The sequence below is a fragment of the Lepidochelys kempii genome, chromosome 24 (genome assembly GCF_965140285.1).
Source record: "Lepidochelys kempii isolate rLepKem1 chromosome 24, rLepKem1.hap1, whole genome shotgun sequence".
Taxonomy (NCBI): Eukaryota; Metazoa; Chordata; order Testudines; family Cheloniidae; genus Lepidochelys; species Lepidochelys kempii.
Window position 1 is genome coordinate 3,662,773 of NC_136403.1, and position 10,477 is coordinate 3,673,249.

Below are 10,477 nucleotides of genomic sequence, written 5' to 3' on the forward strand. Positions count from 1 at the left end.
GAGATGCACCCTGTCGGCCACCCAGACAGGCTCCAGGATGGTAAATAAATGATTCCAGACTCCACCCAATGCTCTACACTGTAGGGGCATGTGTGTGTGTCACCTGAGTGTGGGTTTGGCTTCATTTCTTAATGGATTTGTGTTTGTGTGTGCATGTGATTGTAAATGTGGCCCTGCGTCTGTGTGGTTGTGTCTATGAATTTGTCGCTGTGTGTGGGGTTCTGCATCTGTGTGGGGTTGTGAGTGTGTCCTTGTGGTTGTGTTTCTATGAATCTGTAGCTGTGAATGTGGCTCTGCATTTGTGTGTGGTTGGGAGTGTGTCCATGTGGTGGTGTGTTTATGAATTTGTAGCTGGGGGGGGGGCGGGGTTCTGCATTTGTTTGGGGCTGTGTGTATACATCTGTGTGTTAGTGAGGGGAAATGATCAGTCCAGATTACAAATATAATTTGCCCTGATGAATTCCAACACACCTCACACTCAGTTGATCCCATTTGGAGTCTCACCTCAGCCCCACCCGGGTGATATTTTGGACCAGGTAAGGAAAAAAAGTCCAGCAACTTTGTGGCATGTAGGCAGAAGGGATCATGCATCCCTTTACCTAATTAACCTTCAGGGTCCATGATGTCTGGGCCTGACGAACGTCAGAAAGAACAAGGTGGATACAGCTTAGCATCTGAACATTAACACAAGGGTGTGTGTGTATGAGAGGAAGAGTGAGAGAGACACTCAACCTTTCTGGAAATTGCAAGTTTTTGAGACAAATTTGTGTTGAAAATTGAATTCTCAATCAAAACACCCAAACCTTTTGACACTGAATTTAGTTGAAAAATATCAGATTTTCAGACCAGCAATACAGCTGGGCTAAATGTTCTGCCGATCAAAAAGTCTAAAATTTCAAAATTTTGACTTTTTTTTTTTAAAATCCTGAAAAACGGGGGGAGCGGGGGTTGAAAAATTCCCACAAAATATGGTTATGGTTTTGTGAGCCACGCTGGTATCTCTCCCTCTCTCTGTACCCCCTGACCCTTCCAAGTGATCCCGCTCTTTCATCCTGCCTGCTTGCCTGAGAGGGAGCTAGAGAAGAATTAGGGCTCTGTGCTATTGGCCACTTCTTTGGTTCACTCCTGTGCATGTCTCCTGCTTTCACCAGGCATGCAGTCTCACTTTTGTTCATGTGTTATACTTTTTCTCAAACGAAACAGTCACAACTGCATAGCTTGTGCTCACGCACACCACAGTGACTCTCACTCACTCAACACACAATTTATCTTTTGGTCTTATCTAGACTAGGTGCTTGGCTACTCATCGGGTTATTCTGGAGTAGCAATTCTGAAGTAACTCCATGTGTGGAAACGCTTATTCTGAAGTAAGAGTGCTGGATTAAGCTAAAGAGGAACAAGGCACTCCGACTCCAGTAAGAATAACACGTAGAGTTATTCCGGAATAGCTAGTGCATTTTAAATTCATCTTCTACCTCTAATCTGAATTAATTTTTTAAATGTAGACAAACCCTTGGATTTAAAGGTGTTTGGCATTAGACTGAGTGACCGAGGCTTTAACTCATGTTCTAAAGTGTAATTGCTTGGTCTCCAGTAGAGATTTAGAGTAACAGCTGTGTTAGTCTGTATCAGCAAAAAACGAGGAGGACTTGTGGCACCTTAGAGATTAACATTTATTTGAGCATAAGCTTTCATGGGCTACAGCTCACTTCATCAGATGCATGCAGTGGAAAATACAGTAGGAAGATATAATATACAGAGAACATGAAAAAATGGGGGTTGCCAACCCAACTCTAACGAGACTAATCAATTAAGGTGAGCTATTATCAGCAGGAGAAAAAAAACTTTTGTAGTGCTAATCAGGCTGGCCCATTTCAAATAGTTGACAAGAAGGTGTGAGTAACAGTAGGGGAGAAATTAGCATGGGGAAATAGTTTTTAGTTTGTGTAATGGCTCATCCACTCCCAGTCTTTATTCAAGCCTAATTTAATGGTGTCCAGTTTGCAAATTAATTCCAGTTCTGCAGTTTCTCTTTGGAGTCTGTTTATGAAGTTTTTTTGGTTGAATAATTGCAACTTTTAGTTCTGTAATTGAGTGTCCAGGGAGGTTGACGTGTTCCCCAACTTGTTTTTGAAGGTTATAATTCTTGACGTCTGATTTACGTCCATTTATTCTTTTGCAAGGAGACTGTCCAGTTTGGCCAATGTACACGGCAGAGGGGCATTGCTGGCACATGATGGCATATATCACATTGGTGGATGTGCAGGTGAACAAGCCTCTGATAGTGGGGCTGATGTGATTAGGTCCTATGATGGTGTCCCTTGAATAGATATGGGGACAGAGCTGGGAACAAGCTTTGTTGCAAGATTTAGAAGGTGTTAATTTGATCAAGCTAGGTAACTTGATCTAGCTTCCTACTTTTAGATCTTAGTTTAGACAAGAACTATAACATACACCCTCTCTCCACAAACACACCCATACCACTGGGTCTCAGTCAGACGCCCTCTCTCACGCATACTGCTCCTGTATCTCTCTCTCTCTCTGACACACACTTCTCTTACTTAACTTGCTCACTCAAACACAGTCACACACCGCATCCCCAGCACACACATTCCACATCCATCAGCCCAGTGCATTTATCCCATTTCCATCATGTGAGCGCCGGTGGATTTAACCAGCAAATAGCCGCGCTTTTAATTCCCCAGCCCTCTCTTCCAATCTTCATCAACTCCCAGGTCTGTGGGGCAGGAGGTAGTGAATTAAAAGGCCTCATCGCTTCTCATTGCCTGTCTGGAGTTAAAGCAAAGAACGAGGCAAAGCAGTGCATTGATTTGCAGAGGGGACATCTATTGATCTCTTCTCTCTATGTAAGTGAACAAAGAATGGGACATATGTGGAATATCCCTGGCGATATGTGGAATGTGAAGAGGATGGCTGGGCTGAGTTCAGGAGGTTTGGTCAATAGCATGAGCCCTACCAGAGAGAGATCCCCACCCTAATAGGGTCCTAGAGCCTGGGCTCCAGCCCGAGCCTGAACGACTCCTCCACAGTTAAACAGCCCCAGAGCCCAAGCCCTGCATACCTGAATCAGCTGACACAGGCCAGCCGCAGATGCCTAATGGCAGTGTAGACCTACCCAGAGGTTCCACTTCTCCTTTGCCCTGCACCTTGTGCAGTCATTTACACTAGTGCAAAGTGGGCGCAAAATGCTGCCCTTCTGATTTTACACCCACTTTGCACTGGTGTAAATGACTGCACCAAAGAACAGCCATGCTGGGTCAGATCGGTGTCCTGGGTCACATCATCTAGCCCAGTGTCCTGTCTTCCCACAGTAGCCAGTGCCAGGTGCTTCAGAGGGAACGAACAGAACAGAGCATTTAGCGAGTGATCCATCCACTGTCATCCAATCCTGGCTTCTGGGAGTCGGAGGTTTAGGGACACCAGAGGTTTCCTCTCTGACCAACTTGGCTAATCGCCATTGACGGACCTATCCTCCATGAACTTCTCCTTTTGAACCCGGTTACACTGCTGACAGGCTCAGGGCAAGGGAGTTTCAGACCCAGCAACCTGACCCATCCTGGCTTCTTCCTCAGAGTCACAGCCTGGCTGTGTTTCCGCCAACGGCATCACTTCAGCCTCATGCAACTGGTGTTTTAGCCTCTGGTGCGAAGGCCGAGTGCTGACACAGCGTGCACCAGCATGGCATGATTGAAACCGACACAGAACTGCACCCGTGTCAGTCACACGGCACGGGTGCAAGTCACGGCTGTGCCGGGTTTGTGCAAGTGGCTAAAATCCCAGTGGAGCCGGGGCCTTGTGCTAGGCAGCCCTGAAGTGCTGAGCAGAGATTGCCATGCCAAATGCTGCAGAGAGACCAAGGGATCCCTTGTGGGCCAACCTTCCCTTTGGGCAAACCCCGCGTTCCCCTGAGCGTCAGGTTGCAGAGATGCGGAGAGCCAAGCAAGCCATTAGCTGCTCTTCCTCAAACTCTCTGTTGGGGATTGTTTCTTTTTAAAAAAGTTCTTGACTGGAGCTAGGAGAGCTAACGCTGCGCAGAGCAGGGATAGCAGAAGGCCAAACTTCCTTCATGCATTTCCTTCCTACCTGGGGCAGTGCTTGGGATGTGCTTCAAAGGGGTGAGTTCAAAAAGTCCCCGTTCAGCCACAGATTTCTTATCTGACCTTGGGCAACTCACTTAGCCTCTTTGTGGCAGTTTCCCGTTGGTCAAATAGGAATAACAGCCCTGGCCAACCGGACAGGGTGTCGGGAGGGTGAATGCATTAAAGGTTGTGATGTACACAGGCACTGCAGTACCTGCAGGTTGTATCAGTACCGAGAGAGACTGCAACTTGAGGGTGTCCAGTCCTCCGGCTGTCAACAGGGTGCGTGAATAAGGCCCTGAGTAATGATGATTTCCTGTAGCGTAGACACCTCTCCCCTTAGAAGTGGACTGAGCCCCACTGACTCATTTCACACAGGTGCCATTGAGTCTTGATTTTCAATCCTGGGCTGGATCTGAGCTAGTGATTTTGGAGGAGAACGGCTTGGCTGCATCTCTGAGACATCCTTCCCTGTTTCAGAACAGGCTGGGATGAAAAACCCTAGTTCTGGCAACTCACTGGGTCTTTCCCACCATTGGAGACCTCCCCAGTGCTCTCATGATTCTGAGTCCTGAGGGCTCAGTCCATATCAGGCCCATGGTCCCGGTCTGGACCGGTCTGTTTAATTAGGCAAGTTAGAAGGATTATTGTCCCCGTCCTACAGAGTCTGTGGCAGAGGCAGGAGTTGAACCCAGGTCGCTAGCTCAGTGCCTTAGCCCCAAGACCGCCCATTACGTGAGTGGAGAAGCAAGACGTGCGGCACCCCAGGCATCCTCTAGAGAGCTGCCCTCGTCGCAGGCGCCGGAAGGTGGCAGCAGCCCGGCACCAACAACACGAGCTGGAAGCAGGAGGCATAGCCGAACTGGGCCCAGGACGAGAACATCTGGAGGTGAGAAGCGGGAGTTGTTAGCAGCACAGGGCTGCCGGGCTGTGCCCGCGTTACCTAGAGGAGCTAAGTAACACATGCCAACGCACCCTGTGTTGCAATGGCCAAAGGCGGCTGCTGCTGTCCCACTCCTGCTTGCCCAATGGCCAATACCAATCTCTACTCCCCCAGCAGTGGGGCAATAAGGTGTCTCTGAACGCTCCCTCTAGAGAACGCGTGGAACAGAAGCTTCAGCTGGTGGGATGTGCCACCGGGCGCCTTCAGTGCGTCCTGTCTCAACTGCCAGCCCTCCGGCCACGTGACCCCATGGTCCGGGTGCAAGACCAGTTGCCCAGAGATCGGGTCCTGTGCCTGGCTCTGCTTAAGTTGCTTTCTGCTTCCTCTCCTGCTGCTTGTCTGTCTTGGCTATTTAGACTGTACGCTCTTCGCTGCGGGGCCTGTCCTCCGTTTTCTGCGCCATGCCCAGCACAACAAGCCCTGATCTCCGTGGAGACCTCCAGATATTGGCGCCCTCCTCTAGCAGCTCCACGGTAGGCAGGTAACTGGGTGTTGTGCCTTTTTGGAGCACTCAGGTTCCATATTCCATCTTGTTGGGCTTCCCCACCCCTAGCTGGGCCCTGGAAAGCTCCAGCCAAGGTCTCTAGTAGGTGTCCTTCAGCAGCTAAGCGAGATCCAATCCCAGCCCCTTCCGGTTAGTTACTCCCCCTCCGAAGAGTGAGGGAACTCTTTCCCCCTTTTCTTGCTGGGCCCTTTGCTCCCTTCCCAGAGACTGCCACCTCTTATTAGCATGGGCATTTGCTTTGCTCATTGCCTATGGCAGGAGAGACCACAGCCTGGTGTCTCTGCCACCCATCGCTCCCAGCAGGGGTCGCTGCGGAGAACAGCTCCCAGCACCGGCTGCAGATAATGGCCGTAGAATTTCTGCCTGGGAATGGGGTAGGGGGTGGGGAGAAACGAACCACGTTCACCGAGCTTCCTCTCCCAACCGGGGAGCCCGCGCAAGGAGGAGACGAGACCTGGGGCTGCCATCTCCCGCAGCATGCAGCGGTCGGCAGCTGGAGACCTGCGAGGGTTAACGCGATTGTCTTTGCAACCGCGGACGCCCTCCTGGGAGTGTGGAGTGCTGGGTTTTCATTTTAAGTAACCCTAACGCGGCATGTGATGAAATGCACAAGTCGTGTGCGACAGACAGAGCGAGCGGGGAAGAGAGACCAAGAGGGATCCAGGTGGCTCGGAAAGGTAAGAGAGCAGCAACCCATTCGGGGGGGAGGTCTTTAATAAAGAGAATTTTCTCCCTTGTAGGTATCTCCAGATCTTTGTCATCACTTCGGATTTCCAGTCACCCAGTTCTTAGATCCTTGCTGTCCTCTGAAATCTGCTGCCACTCCGACCCTCTCCCATCCTTCCGTATAGCCCAGCAGAACTTCCCCTGGGAGCAGGTGGCTCTGTGCTGTTGGATGCACGTGGGCCATTGCTTCCCATCACACCTTTTATTCTCACCTGAGGGTTTCCACCTTTTGATGGCGTTCGCAGACGGGACAGAACTTTAACTCTACCAGGAATGAAACCCGCTCCTTCGGTGCACAGGGGCTGATGGGCTGTCAATATTGTAACCGTAGGGTTCCCGCCAACCCTGGGCTTGTGATCACCCCCAGGACTGCTTGTGTTCATTTCTTTCCCCCATTTAAAACCATTTTCGTGTAACCAGAGACCAAGGCGACAGCCCTGTTTGGCGAACTAACTTCTTCGGCGTGCTGCTTCTTGCAGTGAGACCGGCACGGTGCAGGACTTGTACCATTTGAGAAGGGAGGGAGCATGGCCTGTCCTTGAGGTGTGGGGGTCGGAGGGGTCTCCTCCCCAGGGAAAGGTTGTGAAATTACCTTCCGGGTGGTACATCCCACAGGCAATAATAACATGCTCTTCAGATTAGAAGAGTCTTCACGAGCCCTGGGGAGAAACGCGTCTCTAGCTGGAGAGGATTTAGCAGCATCCACAGAGCAGGGGAACCAGCGTGCTCATGGGATGGTACCGCTGGGCAGCTGTAGCAAGATGCATCTTGCCCCCACCCCAGTGCCAGCCGCAGACCTCTCTCAAAACCCATCCTGTGTAGAGCTGGGGGGTGGTCTTGTTGAGCTGAACCCCCAATGTGCCAAGGAATGGAGGAGGACTGGGATCCATGGGCCAGATCCTTAACTGGTGTCAATCAGCATAAATTGACTTCAATGGAGCGAGATGATTTGCATCAACTGAGAATCTGACCATGGGCATAGTTTGGGGAGTAGGGGGGGACATTTCCCCCCAAACTGCAAGCCTGAGGCAGGTGGGAAATTCCGCCCCCCCACGTGCAGCCCCATTGGCTGAACTGGAGGCCCCCCATCCCAGATATAGAAGTCATACTTACACCTGTGGATCTGACCCAGTCATTCCAGTTTGGGCCCATTCAGTCTCTCACTAGGAGGCGGATATATTCATCAGGGTACAGCATCCCCCTGACCTGTCTCAGCTCAGGGCAATTTTATTTACTGCTTTCATATCTCTAAGCCCGTAACAAATGCACTCCCAGCAGCTTTTGGCAGTCAGCCCTCTACGAGCATGTAGGTGGGGAGGATGCATCGGGACTGTCCTGGGCTGCAAAAAGTGCTAAGCATCATGATTCAAAAACTGGAACAACAAGATGCTCTTCATGCCTGAGCTTTGCTTCCCACAGCTGGAGGCCCGGGAAGGGGCTGCCGGTGGGGAAAGTGGCAGAGGGAGCGGAGTGGGATTACCCCAGATGGGCTGTGCTACTGACTGGATTATTCCCTCTGATACCAGCCAGGATTGTCCATCAGTGCTGAGGGGGATTTACCCAGAGACGGAAAACCCCAAAGAGCTTCTAGGATTAGGTCGGGGCTTGGAGGATAAAGGCGGCTAATATTCCATCCCAAATCCAAGTCCCCTTCTTAGTGTGAATCCTAAGCGGAGCCAGAGAGAGAGAATGCGCAAGGGCCCAATCCTCCGTCGCCCTGCACCTGGCGCTGTCCGTGACACCAGCGCAAAGCAGGGTGGCAAACAGTGCGGGCACTGTCCCTTCTGACTTGCATGCTCAGCACCTACTCCCATGGGGCCCTGCGGGCAGCAGCAGGAGCCACGTAACCATTTATTTTGCTGTCTTCCGCGTGGGGTTTGTGCTTCTGGATCTGCACCCCACAATCCAAGTGGGCCTCTGAGTCGAAAGGGCCACGCAGCCCCTGGGTTTACATGGAGAGAGGAAAATGGCAGCACTCCTCAATCAGCCCTGGGTTCTCTCCAGAGCTGTTGCGAATCCTGCAACAAAACTGAAATCCGGACGAGCTTTGCATGGGGTTGGGTTGTGTGTGGCGAGTGTTACGGCCCAGGGAGGGCAATGACCCCCGCCCTTGCTCTTTTTTGCTGTATCCAGTGCATCGGCTCCACTATATAGTGTAACCCGGTGCACTGGCCCCTTTAAGGCAGGCCAGGATTGCTCAGGACCAGAAGCCTGGCTTAAATGCTCCCCCAACCCCTAGTGCAACAGCGAGCAGCAGCGTGAGGGAGGCCTTTTAAAACATTACTTTTATAGGGCTTTTCTAGCATCAAAGCATCCGATTCATCCCAGAGTCAATCGCTGGTTGGGCTGGAGCTGAGCCAGCCTCCTTGCCTCTGCTCAGCCGGTGTGACTGTGAAGAGTGCTCTGTTCTTAGCTGCCAGCCTCGCTCAAGGGTTTCGAGTTCAGCAGGGGGAGGCTAGTTCTCTCTGGGAACACGAATAAGGAGGTGCCGACTTGTACGCTGGGGCTCACATCTGTAGCTGGGGAGGTTGGGTGCTGCTCTCCACTGAGAGGGCAGCTTGCCAGGCACTTGAAGTGCAAGCGGGCATCATGCCGGTCTGCGTGGGCATGTGTTTATATATAGGCCTGTGTCCATCTATGTGTGTAGAGGCCTGAGTCTGGATTACAGCAAGTCCCCTTCACGCAGCCAGGGCCATGTAAATGAGACACAGGCTCTAGACATGCACGTGGGGAAACTGAGGCACAGCAATGTGACTGGCATCCAGCCCCCTGAACCGCCTGCTCATTAACATTTCCCTCCCTTTCTAGCCAGCAGGGGAGTATGTGCCAGCAGGGAGCACTCAGAAGAAGCGGCTGCTTCTAAGGGGAGACGCGTTGTTCTGTACGGCAGTGACGCCTTGAGCAGGATTTGGGCCCCATCGTGCTGGGCACTGCACACACGCAGTGAGGGAGAATCCCTGCCCCCAAAGAGCTTCTGGGCGAACTAGAGGAGACAGGGAGTGAACTGCCAAAGGTCACCCAGCAGCTCAGAGCCAGGAATAAAATCTAGGTCTCCCGACGCCCAGCCTGTCACCCTCACCTCTGTACCAGGCTGCCGGTCCATGCGCCAGGGGCTCTCTGTCCTTCCCAGCTTTGTGGCTGTGTGTTACGCTATCATAGTCGGCCTGAGCTGCCTGTTCACAACCTAACCATGGTGGGTGGTGGAGAGAGAAAGGAGCAGCGGGAAAGACTGCGATGGAGACAGCCAGACTCAGCTACTCACTCGCCTTGGGGGCTGGTTCTGGTCCTAAGCTTTGCCCCCGGGATTTGCTCCTGGCTCCTGTGGCCCAGACCCTATCCCAGCTGGGATGCTCTGAGCCTTGTCTGGCCTGCCAGTTTCCAGGGCTTTTACTTTGAGTGACCTTCATCCTTTTGAATCTGGCCCCCACTCCTCGTTTAAGGTTTCTGTTTGACAGTGTTACAAAAGCCTTTTAAATACCACTTCCCCGAGAGACCCAGACCAGCAAATGAGGAGAATCAGCACCTGGGGTCGGAAGAAAGACTTAAGTGGGGGTGGGAGAGCTGAGCGAGACCCGGAGCCTGATTCTCCTCCCACTCCCTCCATGGCTACACCTCTGACTCCAATGGAGCTACACCGGCCTGACACCGGAGTGAGATCAGAATCAGGCCTGCAGGCTGGGGTGCGGGGGCAGATCCTCTGCTGGTGTGAACTGATATACAAGAGTTGAGGATCCAACTGTCGGTTCTAAGCGCGCCCCAATGAAAGGCAGTGAGAAGCCAAGGAGGGGGTTAAAGAGGCACTCCCTCAAAGAGGCAAACTAGACAGGCAGAGCAGGGAAGTGGTTAGAGCAGTGGAGACGGGGTGTCCAGACTCCTGGGTCCCATACCCAGCTTTTCAGCGAGTGTTATCTAGGGGGTTCAAATGAGGGAGGTGGGACTCAGCAGACCTGGGTTCTGTTCCTCGCTCTGCCATGGGCCTGCTGGATGCACATGGGCAAGTCAGTTCCCCGCTCTGTGCCTCAATGTCCCCGTCTGCAACCTGGGGATAGTGATACCGACCGCCTTTGGAAAGTGCTTTGAGATCTACGGATGGAAAGCACTAGGTGTTCTTATCATCAGACCCATGTTGCAGATAGGGAAACTGAGGTGCGGGGAAGGGATTGTTTAAACTCTGTCAGTCTATCTATCAAATCACAGTTGTAC

The 10,477-nt window shown here is 52.0% G+C and overlaps 1 long non-coding RNA gene across 1 annotated transcript; it reads left to right on the plus strand.

Annotated features, from left to right (window-relative positions):
- The first annotated feature begins 4,824 nt into the window (after window positions 1–4,824).
- Window positions 4,825–6,643, plus strand: LOC140902802 (uncharacterized). The gene is made up of 3 exons (XR_012156116.1): window positions 4,825–4,989; window positions 5,400–5,516; window positions 6,289–6,643. It is a non-coding gene; the product is annotated as an uncharacterized LOC140902802 (long non-coding RNA).
- The last annotated feature ends 3,834 nt before the right edge of the window (window positions 6,644–10,477 follow it).